Consider the following 13,872-nt stretch of genomic DNA (forward strand, 5'->3'; position numbering starts at 1 on the left):
CATCATCCAATATGTTTAAAAGTCTAGTAATCACCTTTCGCCTCTGTACAAAATACATTTTATACCCACTGCTGGTTGGAGACGGGCCGTAAATCTACTCAATGACCGTGAAGCACGGAGACGAGGGAAATGGAAAAAGTAACTTTTATGTATTCGCAGATGTTAAGACGAATAGACGCCGCGCAGACGACGCTCGTCTCGAGCTCTACGAGGCGCACCGGAGCCCTTTGGCTTTTCCCGCCGTGTGACTTTATAAAAGTTCATCCTGGTGTCACGGTCGCAGTTGGCTCATTTTTGACTGGTTGCCACTAATGAAAAAGGGAAGGTCAGGCCGGGTACGAGTCCGACAGGGATCGGAAAATTTGAAGGCTGCGCTGTTGGACCGTGACGGATACATACGATAATATTTATCATACGATTAGTGTCATCATTATCAAATATTTTTAGTATCGATCAATAGATTCATTTCAATTTTGCATTAAAGTATTTTACAAAAGCACCCCGCCCCACGATTACTTTTTATTGACTAATGATTGGTGTTTATTTCTTACTTTTCATCCTTCATATAGCGGTTTAAAACAAACAAACAAAAAAAAACAAACAGGGGGGGTTGATGTTGTACTATGTTTCCAGTTTGGTCGTTGTTTTCCAAAGTAAAAACTGATGTTTCCATATGTCTTACCTTGATTACACAGAAGATAATCAGTCTTCTTTAACGAAGGACTACAGAAATTAGTCAACAATTTAGTCACTGTTCACATGCTGAAATGAGAGGATTTGGATTAAAAGAAATGTCTCCAGGCAATTACTCTACGGTTAAAATAGTTTGATTAATTTGATAATCGATTACTTGATTAATTTTGACAGCTCAACCTACGATAATGATGGATCACCACATGACGAGTGAGCGTAAAGTGTTCTTGGCGTCCATACTTGGTTTTCATCCAACAGAGGTTATGCTGCATTCGAGGATGGGCAGAAGTCGGAGTTTTCCGAGTTCAAACCAGGAAGTGTGTACGGGAACGCCCCCTTGAACTCGGAAATTCCACTTGCAAAGTCAGAAAAAAAAAAAAAGAAAGCAGGACTCCGACTTCACCGACGGACAAGTGATGTCACTACAATAGCGACTCCTTCGGAAACACAGACCGTGATTGGTAAAACACAATTTCCTCGAGTATAAAACTAGATAGCTTTCTTCATTCATAAATATTCGACATAACTTCAAGTAACTTACTTCAAGTAAGAAATTATTCAGTGAACTACTGAACTGTATGGAATGCTTATGAAATAAGATAAATGAAAGAAAATTACGAGAAGGTAAGTTGGCTGGAGGTCAAAATGAGTTTTTAAGAACCAAAATAAAAAACAATTTACCTCTATCCGCCATTTTGGTTGTTTGCTTTCGCCTCAAACGCTTTTAGATCAGAACTGGGAAAAACCAACTTGGATATATCCGACCATCCTCGATTGCAGCATTAGAGTTGAGGTTAAAATCCACTATGAATACAAACCGTTGGTTTTCATTGGACGGAGGCGATATTGATATTGGATGCTGCTGTTGTTCAAGATGTATACGCTACATGGCACTATTGATATTTTGTCTCCTAAAGAACGTTCTTTATGAGGCGCATACTTGATTCTCATTTCACAGAAACAATATCAATATAGTACGGTAAAGAGCTAACAATTCAATACAAGCCTAATGGACGACTGTCTTTATGAGGTTCTGTTTGTTGACATAATGACCAGAGATTGTTTGCTTCTTTCACGTTGACTATTCAGGAAACTGAAGGGGGAAAAAAGGTGAAGAAGTAATAACATCCATTATATCCTCAAGGCTTTCAGATCATTTTGGTTCTTTTGTCCCGTCAACAAAAATCGACAACGATTCAATCGTGCTGTCACCGAAGGTCTTTGTGCGCCGTCTATTTTACCGCGCAACATTTCTCCCCGCTTAAGTCGACGTCCCGGCGGAGATCGGCGTTCCCGGCGAGACGCATTCACGCTACAAATCTATATCGCTGGCTCGGCTTTTGTCTCTCTTAATCACTGGCTTACTTCGACATTACTCATCGTCTTTTGTCCTTTCGCACCCCAACTCACATTTGAACCTTTTGCCTCAATTTCTACTTTTAATCCCCCCCCCCCCCCCCCCCGTCTTCCTTTCAGCCAGACTTCCATATGGAATCGCATTCATTTGCCGCACTTAGTATATTCGTCCTATTGACCTCGCTTCCCATCTTTTTCCCCACTTATTTGCTCCCCCTTGCCTTACTCATCCCTTTTCTATAACCAACTACCCCCCCGCCCATCCTCTCACTCCCTTCATCCATCCTTGTCACTTTGCTTCCTTTTCAACTTCTTTGCTTCAAACGCTCTCGTCGGCATTTCTGGCCGCTCTCCCTCTGTGATACTCCTTTGCCCGCGTTAGCGCTAATGGTACGCTCCCGCGCGTACTTCCTCCTCCGCCTCACATGCATTATTCCACCCCCTCCCATCTTCTTGCTACAATCCCCTCTTCTCATCCTGTACATTTCTCAGTGTCTCTCCGTCCATTCGGAGTGATGGCTCTATTGATCCAAGCCTGTGATGATACCGCCCAAGGACGACCGCAGGGCAGAGAGCCTCTTAGAAAAAGAACCCCACCTTGTTCATACGTGCTGTGCCTGTTTTTTTTTTTTTAAATGTACGTACGTCTCCAGTGCCTTCCAGATGCTTCTCTTAAGATGAAATGTCTGAGGGAATTGATGGGGGATGTAGCGAGACCCTCTGGGGATGTTTTTGAGTTACCCTCTGGGCCCCTAACATAAGTCTACCAAGAGGTTGTGGAAAATGTGCGATTTGACTGCAGACTACATCCCATTGAAGCGGCATTGGGGTGTTATTGAGATATCAGGCTGGCTGCATGAAAGCCAACTAGGTGAATCGCTGCATTATTAATGACAACTTTTACCGCAGAATCCATACAACCATCTTCTATAGAATTGGCCGTCCAGGAGTTGGAGGTCATCTCAGTTGACAGGATGAGCAATAACACGGTACTAACTTTAAAAATAATTCTTAAAATATGTAGATCAATCCCTTGAAATGCTTTTATTTTGACGTTTTTCCTGGCATAGTGTCACGGTGTAACGGCTGACTTAACTCATCTTTCAGTTTGGGGTCCACAAAACCTTGCTACCGACGTCAACAACAATGCTGTTCTAAAATTACATGCAATCACCAATTAACTCATTCACTGGCAGCCATTTTCACTGAAGCAACCCCCTTCGCTCCCGGCTGTTTTACTGTATTTTGACTGATTTGGCAAGGCCCACAGAATATTGTGTTCTATTGCTATAAAAACATGGAATCAACCAAAAGCAAGATTAGAGTCTCTCATTTCATCAGGAAAACAAGTATATTTCTATCTGTTTCAGTTTTGAAGCAATTAGCATGAGAATATAGCTAAGTTTCATCATTATTGTCAAATCTGTTTAAAACAGTGGGGAAAAACATGGCCCTGGTTGATTTCTTATACTCTGCTGCCACCTACTGGACATTTTTGGAATAACTACCATTGCTTCAAGCATTCTCTTCAGTTCAGAGGCTGCATCAAAGCCTTCTTTATGCTGTCGCATAAAAACAAACATGTCTTTGGGAGCATGGTAATAATTAAAATAGAACATATTTATACGTTTTTGGGAGCACATGAGTTAAGGGTGCTAAAAAAAGACTTAATTGCTCTGGACATTATATTGCACGGTACCTGTAGCCAGCATTTAGCAGCAGCTCCAGCATTTAGCGCTATCTAGCAGTACTCAAGTGCCCCATATAGAGAGTTGAGAGGCGTCTAAGCAGTTTAACAGACGCAAATGACCGCACATTTTGATGCTGACAACCTGACGCAGTTGCCATTCGTGCTGAACACAAAACGGACTTAAACTGGCAAAAATCGCTACGTCGCTTTGACTCATAGACCAAAATCTATGGGGGAGAGAGATGTGTCTAAAATCTCAATGTTTCCAGAGAGGAAAATTGGATGCTGCTCAGTACAGTTTAAATTTTAGTTTAAAAAAAAAAAAAAAAAAAAAAAAAAAGGAAAAAAAAAAAAAACGGTGATTCCTCAAGTGCCAATTTATATTTGTCTTCTGTATTTCTAATTATTTAATGAACCAAACATACCTGATCATTCAATAGAATTTTCAGCAGGAACACCTTCCATTTCCCTCACCGTTTATCCAAAAATCTCAAAATAATCAATCAGCAGCTACTGTATGTGAATGACTGGCCAATGATTCCTTTACTCAGAATTCCTACAGTCTAGTCTTCCTTTTAACGGTCTTATCTAAGTGCAAAATGTTTGTTGGGCTATTACGGAGGTATCAGGCCATCTGCCTGATGGGCAGCTAATGTATGTGAGCGTAGTGTAAGCATTATGTGTCCTTTCCTAGTATAACTCAAACATTTTCAGAGTCTTACATGAAGTGCGGACCAGCCTACGACATGAATCGTAAGATTGCAAAGCTCCTTCACTGCAGGATTCCTTGATAGATATATTTTGCCCTTGTTTTTCTTACAGGTTAAACAGAGTCAGGGCATTGCTGAGGTGTTGGGCCAGTTGCCAAAGCCAATCAGGTGAATCACTTCATTGATGTCGACTGCAAATCAAACCATCTTTTTCTTAGTGAGGATCAGAGAGGTGGGATGGTGTCACGCTTGATTTAGGGAAGATTATGATTATTATGATTATTATTATTATTATTAACCAGAGGAACTGTATTAAGGACTACTGTGTTATTCACGTCTTGTCATAACTTGATTGACTATATCCTAACGTGATGTATTTGCATTTAACTTGCAGGTCCCAAAAGGTCAAACTTTTCCTCAAATTTTTATGAGAGTATTATTGAGGTTTTGAGCCTACTAACTAGGGGAATCATTACATTATTGATGCCAGCTTTGACTGCAGTATTACTGCAATGATATTTTTTGCTCCCTTTGTCCATCTTGCAACCCCGGACAAGTTCTTCTTGGCGTATTATTGACTTAATTGGAGTTAAAAGCAGCTATGGGAATCATTACACAACTGATGCAACTTTTACTACAGAATTTCGTGACATTTCTCCTTTTGTTCATCAAGCGGATCTAACATTATGGTGTCTTTTGGGGCAATTTCTGGGGGCTTGTTGAGCCTAACGGCAGTTATGTGACTCAGTGCACTTGCAACGTCCCATTTACGGCAGTAGTGCCACCTGGAGTTTTGCCCTGGATGGTTTTGTGGGGCCCACATTTTGAATCCTGTTTCAAGTATTTGTATATTTTGCTCCCTTGTTTGTCATGTGAATCACTCCATCTTGTTTTGGGTGTCAGGTTTCGCCTTCCGTCAGGTGAAATGATGACTGACGCCAACGTAAGTTCTCTGTTAAATTCACCGTCCTCATTTTCATGTGGAAGCTTTAGAAATAAAATGCTAATTGCTCTTCCTCCATTTTTTTTTTTTTTTCGTCAGTGGCCGCGTACTAAATCTTCCACTGTCCTCATGGCCAGACATCTGAAGCCATCAGTCTGTCCTGGTGATAATTCCTACCTCCTCCTTCTCCTCCCTCCAAGCTCTTGGACTGACTTCTGTACTGCTGGCGTTCATGACCAAGGGGACAAATGGCGGGATAGATGCAGATGTTTCCCCCGCCAAGCTAGACTGCAAGCTCAGCTTTCTTGCATTTGGGCTCATATATCATACACATACGATGCAAACAAGACCTCGTAGAAAAAGACGGGATGAGGAAAAACAGTGGGAACGGGTCCTATTTTGCTTGCTCGTTGAATATTTATGCCCATGACATTGTGAGCTGCGCAAGCTATCCGTCACGATGACTGAAAATGAGCCTGTAATGACGACAGTTACAGGAAAGTAGTTGTGCGACGCACGGCGGGATAGCCACGAGGATGCAAGTGGTTTGGTTCCAGCTTTCTCTATAAGCACAGCGCCGGCGCGTGGAGCGTTTAAAATGTCTCCCTCGGTTCACATGGCTGCCATTTAATCCACTTGTAGGAAATGTGGAGCTGTGAAACAACCAACCATGTCCTCGCGTAAGCATTCGATGGCCAACAAGCTAGGATGAATCCCAAATGAGGTACTATGTAAAAAACAAAGAATGTGTGGCCAGTGAGTCCACGCTAAAAAAAAATGTTGGGGTAGTTTTGGATTTGGAGCAGATTAGGTTACAAGGTTGGGTAAGTTATTTTTGCACATCAGATTAGTTGGAAGATATTTTGACTGCTTGAACAGCTGAAGCTGGTTGTCGTTTTTGACTTTTGTGTCCTAATGTTGAAGTAAATTCAAAAGTAACATTGCAGTGTTTTGATAGCTTGGTAAAAAGTATTGGGTCAAAAATAACCCAAATTTTACGCAGCCCCTAAAGTGACGTGAAAAAAAAAATTAAAAAAATAAATATGTTTCTTGTCCGGACAAAAAACATATTTAATTTTTTTTTTCTCCCATGTCACTTTAGGGTCTCCATACAAATTTGATTTTTTTTTTTTTTTTTTTTTTTTTTTTATCCAACTGTTTTTAAGAGTAATTGAGTGAGTAATCGAGTCCCGGCCGGCTGGATGGCTTAGTGAGTAACACTGCTGACTTTGGACACAGTTGAGCCAACCAAACAGGGTAAAAAAAAAAAAAGTTACCAACCTAACTTTCTGGATTATTTAATTACCCAGAAGTGGAAATGAACAAATAAACAAACAAACAAACAAATAAATAAATAAATAGGGGAGGGTCAAATAAATGACCCAAAATGTTTTGTTATTCCCTTTATGATCCAATTTGGCTTATTTTTGACCCACCTGATTTTAGAGAGTGATCAGTATTCAAGTCCTGGTCATGGCGGACGACCCACTCACAAAAATAAAAAACAACTGGGTTGCATCAGGAAGTGCATCTAGTGTAATAACCATGCCAAACTGTGGCAACCCCTGACAGAAGAAAGCTGCTACTTCTTAGAAAATGTTGGTAATAAAATTTTTATTATTTTTACCCACAGCTATACTGACACACCGGTAACGCATTTTTTTTATTTTTTTTAGTAGCTTTAACTTAACAGTATGGGTAGTTTTTACCCCTTGTTGGAACAAAATCTTGACCCAATGTGCTGGGTCACATCCTCAACCCAGTGTGCTGGCTATAAATAACCCAGCATTGGCTCTGTCTTTTGGACCCAGCACTATAGAGGGCGCACTTTTCTGCCTATGGTCTAGGGCCGTTTTAAGCTTTAAAAAAACAAAAAAAACAACAACAAAAAAGGACAAAAAACATTTTATGCAATTAATCCATAGCGGAGTTGGCGGAGCTTGGATACTTGAACATTGGCGCATGACTCGAATGACAACGGCGGTCGGCGGACACCATCTGCTAGATGTAACAGCAACACATTTTTGATGTTTTTAAGTAGATTAATAACAAACAGTCTTTATGTTTGACCGGTGAAACTTGTTTCAGTGTATGTAAATTACCCAAGTAATCGAGGAAATAAGATAATCGATTAAAAAAACGTTTCGTTTTAATTAGTTTTCAGGGTGGTTTTGTTAGTTTTTATTAGTTTTAGTTATTTAATAAATGCTTAGTTTTAGTTAGTTTCAGTATATATATTTTTTTAATATGTATTACTTGTGCGCAATATTTAAAAAACCACATGGGAACGACGTCATCTGAAGGTGCTTTTCTATTGGCTGCTGCTAGATGACTCTTTCAAATGTCCTTTTGCCGGTTAATATTAAAATAAATCCACTTAAAATCACATTTAAAATCATCCCCCCTCAAAGACTCTTGCATTAAATTAATTACCAAAGACTAAAACGAATGACATTTTTGCTATAATTATAGTTAGTTTTAGTTAGTTTCGTAAACATAAAATGTAGCTTCAGTGAGTTTTTGTTTTTTTAAATGCTGTTTTATTTTTATTTTATTTTGTTAACGAAATTGATTTTTGAATTTTAATTTTAGTTACCTAAAATAACATTGGTCTAAATTTGTTCACAGTTTGGGAAACAAGAAGCTAGCGAAAGATTTACTTGGTTGTTTAATTATTATTATTATTATTATTTTTATTTTATTTTGTTAACGAAATTGATTTTTGAATTTTAATTTTAGTTACCTAAAATAACCTTGGTCTAAATTTGTACAGAGTTTGGGAAACAAGAAGCTAGCGAAAGATTTACTTGGTTGTTTAATTTCACACTCACTGGGCAGGCAATCACTTTTCCTTAATGTGTCCTGTTTAAATGAAAAAATGCTAATGCTAATGCTAAAGTGCTCAAATGTTCTTTAGACCCCAAAGTAGGCCGACAAACTTGTTTTGGCGGCTTTCTATTGAAAATAAATATGTGAACTAGCCATGATGCTCAGTCCAAATTGAGAACATCTCACTCACATGCCCATTTTTGGAAATAAGCAGCCAATAAAAGATGCACTTGCTTGTTTAATTTCACACTTGGTAGGTGGGCATGCGCTCGCCACATTATTTGCAATTAAAAAGTCCCTTTTCCGTAATGGTGTCCCCTTTAAACCAGCTTGACCCGTGCACAACACGCTCCATTGATGAGACCTCCAGAGATTGAGCGCGAACGATAATTGCTCTGAACCACAGGTGACGCGGACATTTTTTCCTGCGATCAGATAACGGCGGCGCATGTTGTAATGGAGCGGAGAGGCAGGCAGGGGAGTAGAGGAAGAGAAAAAAAGGGAAACCCCCTCCTCCATCTTCACCTTCAAGCTCACAGGTGCATACAAATGCCGCACACAAATAAAGCGTCGCTAAACCAATAACACAAAGTGAGAGCGCGCATAAATTCTGCTCGTTGGTCCTCGCTTGTCCTGTGAAGGTCAACAGGCTGACGCTTCTTCCTATCTGCATGTGCACGCGGGCCCCACTCGGCCCTCCTCATTCCGCCTACATTTCACAAACGGCTCTCCGCCTCCTCCTCCTCTCATCTTGAGTGGACTTCTGTGCAACGCCTTTAAATACACCGTGGGCCTTTGAGCATCCTTTACATTTCTCCACTGGATTGTCTCCTTTGGTTTTCAACTCTTTTCATGTTCCTTTATTTATTTTTTCTTCTCTTTCTTTTCAAGTCCGGAGGCAGCAAGGTCGGGAAAGCCAGCTTTATCTCCACTGATGGAGTGGATAAAAAAAGACAAGAGCAAGACTCCCCCTGATGTCTCCTGTAGTTGATACAATCACCGGTCAAAATGGAGTACACTACACCCACTACACAGACTATTACAAAAAAAAAAAAAAAAAAAAATTACGTTCATTTCTCAATTAGTCACTCCCACTCAGACTCCACCAACTAAAATACCTACCGCCAATAAAGAAAAAATAAATACATAAAGAAAAGTAAAAATAAAGAAAGATACATAAAGAAAAATACAAATAAATAAGATAAATAAATAAATAAATAAATAAAAATAAGATAAATAAATAAATATAAATAATAAATAAATAAATATAAATAAGATAAATAAATAAGATAAATACATAAATCAAATAAATCAATCAATAAATAAATAAATAAATAAATAAATAAATAAATATAAATAAAATAAATATTTTTTTAATTTAATATTTTTTAGGACAAAATATTTACAAAAAAATATACATTTTGGATTTTTCCCTCCAAATATTTAATTTATATTGAATACTACTCAGTATACATTTATTATATAATAAGTGACATTTTTACAAAATTAAAAAATATTAGTATTAATTGTGTAGAAAATCTCAAATAATTGTTAAATAATGTAGACTACGCATTTAAAAGTTTGACCCCGTTTGTCTCATTAACAGACACGCTAAGGCAGAGAGACTACTGCGTAGTATTAATAAATAAAAATAAAATAAAATCATTTCGCTTTGAACCTCTCTGCACAGCACACTGGCCAAAAACGTCTCGCGCTCTCTCACCCACACTAATGGGCGTCACGCTTACATTACATTTGTGACCAATGAGAAGCTTTTTAATCTTGGGATTTGACTGTGCGTGCGCGTATGTGCGTGTTGGTCTGTCATTGCGTCTTAGCGGTGCCGTCGTACAACTCAGAGCTATGGCCCAAGAAATGAAAATGTTCCATCCTCCTTTAACCTCGGGCTGCTTCTGTCCTCTTGCTAGTGTCAATAACCTCAAACACACACACCCCGATCCAATAAGACCCTTGCACCAGTGCCTGCAGGGGTTGCCCTGATGGTGACTGATGGTAGAGGTGCAGGAATAAACCAAACAGTTGCTGTTTATTTGAAAACATTCAATCAAGAATTGAACATGAATAACACCTCAATAAATGAATGGAGGTATGTGAAATGAGTGCAAAAAAAAGAAGCTACTTTTCATGCCTTCATGGGACTGACAGAATAAATTTGAGGAGGTTTTTGTTAATTGAAAGTGTAAAGCAAAGACTAGTGTAATTAAAAACTAAAAAGGTACATTGCTTGTAGAGTGCCACTAAAACTTCCATGTTTGAGTGTTTTCACCTCTACAAAACGCTGAGATTTGAATAATCTTCCCAAGTCAACTCATTTGGAATGCATCGCCAGGTGTGGGCTGCGTACTTGCACAGACTGTACATTATCTCGGCTTGAATCTAATACTTTGGATGCAACAGACTTCTAATCACAAAGAAATTGAAAACAAACCGAGTGGCTAGAGCTTGAAAGGTTGAGTAGAATAGTATACAGTTGAAAAGATAGGTATGGCATGCCTTCTCGTTCTCATTTAGAACATTAGCACACTTTTGACATACCCGAACTAGAACTACTTGACTTCCTGCTTCTGTATCTAAGAATCATGGGAAATGTCCTGCGCAAATGTATATTTTCAGCATCATTAAAATTAAGGTCCGTAAACGTTTATTGTATTTATTTATCTATGTATTTATCAATTTATTTAATCATTCACTTACCTACTTCTTGTTATTAAACTTAGTAGTTTGTTAGTAAACTTTATTTATTTACTGTTCTTGTTTTATCTTGTTCTTTACTGAATTACCGATTTCTGTTTCATGGACAGCACTTTGTTTCCAGCAATGCTTGTTTTAAAGTGCTTTATGTTATGACTGGAGTCATGCAAGGGTTATGTTTGGGTCCTGACCGTGAGATCAAGTGTCTGTTTTGAACTGATGTAACCGGCATCTAGTTTCAACTGGTCTTAAGCTATGTGATGTCAGAAGATAGGTGATGTCAAGAATCTTTAATCTCTTTAACAGTTAATAATAATTTAACAGCCAATCAGATAATTCCAGTCAGTCCTGTTACCCACAGCCAATCTGATCGATTCACTGTCTATATAAGCTTGACTGTGTGTTTTGTCGGATTATTACCTCTGTTCCTCTGTGCAACTCTTGTTGTTTCTCATCTAGTCAAGTTTGTTCCACGCCTCTCGATGTGAATAAATAGTTAAGGTCTTATTTGTGTCTGCGTTTTTGGGATCATAGCACATAACACTCTCTAAAAAGTTGAGTTGAGATGAGATTAACTGATTATCAAAATAGTTGTTGATTAATCGATTAATTGAGTTATAACATGGTAGGGTCAAGTAAGTAAGTAGGGCAGATCTGTAGGCAGTGTATTAAATCCAAGGGACATTTGCATGTATTCATATTCTTAGTGTTACTTTTCATTCACCGTCGTGCACCTGAACCCAATCGCCATTCAACGCGTGGCCTGGCTGGCGTGATTGCCTGATGCCGTCAATTTGCGATGCGACGTGATATGTGAGTGTGTACAGTGCGATGATGAGTCACTGCAATCAAGCAGCAGACAGAAATGTAGTCAGAAGACGGCAGATGCATTCGTTAATGCCGCATGGGCGCATCACCTGCGGGCCTCACTCCATCTTGCGTTTAAGACAATTGAGAGCATTGATTAGCCGTCAGTCAAAAAAGCGACGGGAAATGCACCGGGGGGCCCCGAGGACCTTCAAGAACACCACCTACCCTCACCACCAACAAAAGACAACAACAACAAAAAGTATCGACCAGTCATTGTATGCGGCGGAGGATTAATTCCAAAAATAATAATAATTTATCTCTTAAACCGACAGCTAATTAATATTGATCGGCCCAGCATTTTCCACAAGTAAACATGTATTCTTCCCAAAATCAATAACTTCTTAACCGGCCTCGCATTCTACTCTTCATCTGAGTCAAGGTCGGCCCTCTTTTAAAAACAGGCCGCCGAGTAGCTGTGTGAAAAAGACTCGACATGCTTCATTTGAGTCTCAACACCGCAAACGGCAACAGAGGGGTATCAATAAAGTTATAATCAGGCCTCTGGCCAGATGGATTATGTTTATGATGTGTTTTAAGCGCCGTGCCGAGACCCGACGACACTCCTCTGAGGTTGTTTGTGTCGCTGTGATCACAAACAACTATTTCAGTGAAGTAAAAAAGGTAAATTCAATGTTGGGATTATGCCGATTTTTTATTTTTTTTTTAAATTGCTTGTATTTATCTAATTGGGTGATTGGAGTGTATGTCGAACCATGAAGAGAGAAGACCAAAACAAAGTGAGGCCATTATGGTCGTCAACTAGGGAATAGCCTGCCAGAGGACAACCATGACAAAATATTTGTAAAAAGTAAGTAAAAAAATAAGTGAAAATAAATGTAAACAATTACTTTATTGTACACTGTTCAGAAACGACAAATACAAAAAACTATTTCTTTTTATTTGTATTCTGGATGTTTTAATTGTTCCGCACTTTGAGTTGCATTTAAATGTATGAAAGGTGCTATATAAATAAAGTTTGATTGATTGATGTAATTCACAAAGCTTCCTGAGCCTCTTTTACTTATTGCTGCCTTTTTTTTAAATGTCATTTTGTGATGACGACAGAAGAGATGCATTGATACTGAATTCACAGACAAGTGTTTGCTAACAGCGTTAGCTTCTGATAAACCGCCCTTCATTGCTCAGTGACAGAAGAGGGAGTATTAGTGTACATACGCATTCTAGTGTATGATTCGTTTCCTCCTTAACACGCTTTCAATGTCTTCACGGGTGCTTGTTTTTTTTTTTTTTTTTCCCTGCACACCCTGGGCTTGGGTTCCACAAGCAGAAAACGAGCAACCGGCCGGAACGCACACTCGCCTGCCAGGGGACATATTTCCGAAAATTGACTTTTTAATATCTTGTACAAAAAAATAAAAAATAAAATAAAAAAATTGTTGGATGCCCACCCATCAAGTGTGAAATTGAACAACCAAGTTCATCTTTTGTTACCTGCCTCATTTTGGAATCCTCGTGCATTTCCCGCCCCACTCTTCCGTAACAGTGTGGTTCATTTACATAACAAATACAGCCCAGCGGAGCTTCTCTGCAAGTGCAGATAGGTATGGTGAAGATCCTGAACCACTTTCAAGCACACAAAAAAAAAAAAAAAAAAAATTAAACATGTTAATTAGTAAGAAAACTAAGGCTGTCAGAGTTGACAGTGGATGATTACTTTTAAGGTAGCACAGGTTGTGTTTGAGCAATAAACATTACATGCACTAAAGTAAAGCATTTAATACCTGTTTGCGTTTGATATTCAGAATATTTGTTCTAGTCAAAATACTGGGGTCAATTTTTTCTTTCATTTTAAAATTATGCAAGTAATTAACTAATTAAAAAAAAAAAAAGGAGGATGAGAGCGTGCCGTGGATCAAAAATATTTTAAGATGTCCTCATAACATTAAAGGGATACTTCATTTATGTAGCCCATTATAGCAATAAAAAGTTAATATTTTATCTGTTTTCTAGGTTTGGTCATGTGACATTCACAAGCTCAGCAATGATTGGTCATTACCTGAGCATATTGTGATGTCATTTTCAGTTGATAGCAAGTTGGAAAATGTGTT

At 38.7% G+C, this 13,872-nt stretch overlaps 1 long non-coding RNA gene across 1 annotated transcript in view; it reads right to left on the reverse strand.

The window, feature by feature from the left end:
- LOC144031940 (uncharacterized) overlaps window positions 1–13,872 on the reverse strand; it is a 45,020-nt gene that overhangs the window by 15,014 nt on the left and 16,134 nt on the right. The window lies entirely within an intron of this gene.

Source organism: Festucalex cinctus, chromosome 12 (assembly GCF_051991245.1).
Source record: "Festucalex cinctus isolate MCC-2025b chromosome 12, RoL_Fcin_1.0, whole genome shotgun sequence".
Classification (NCBI taxonomy): domain Eukaryota; kingdom Metazoa; phylum Chordata; class Actinopteri; order Syngnathiformes; family Syngnathidae; genus Festucalex; species Festucalex cinctus.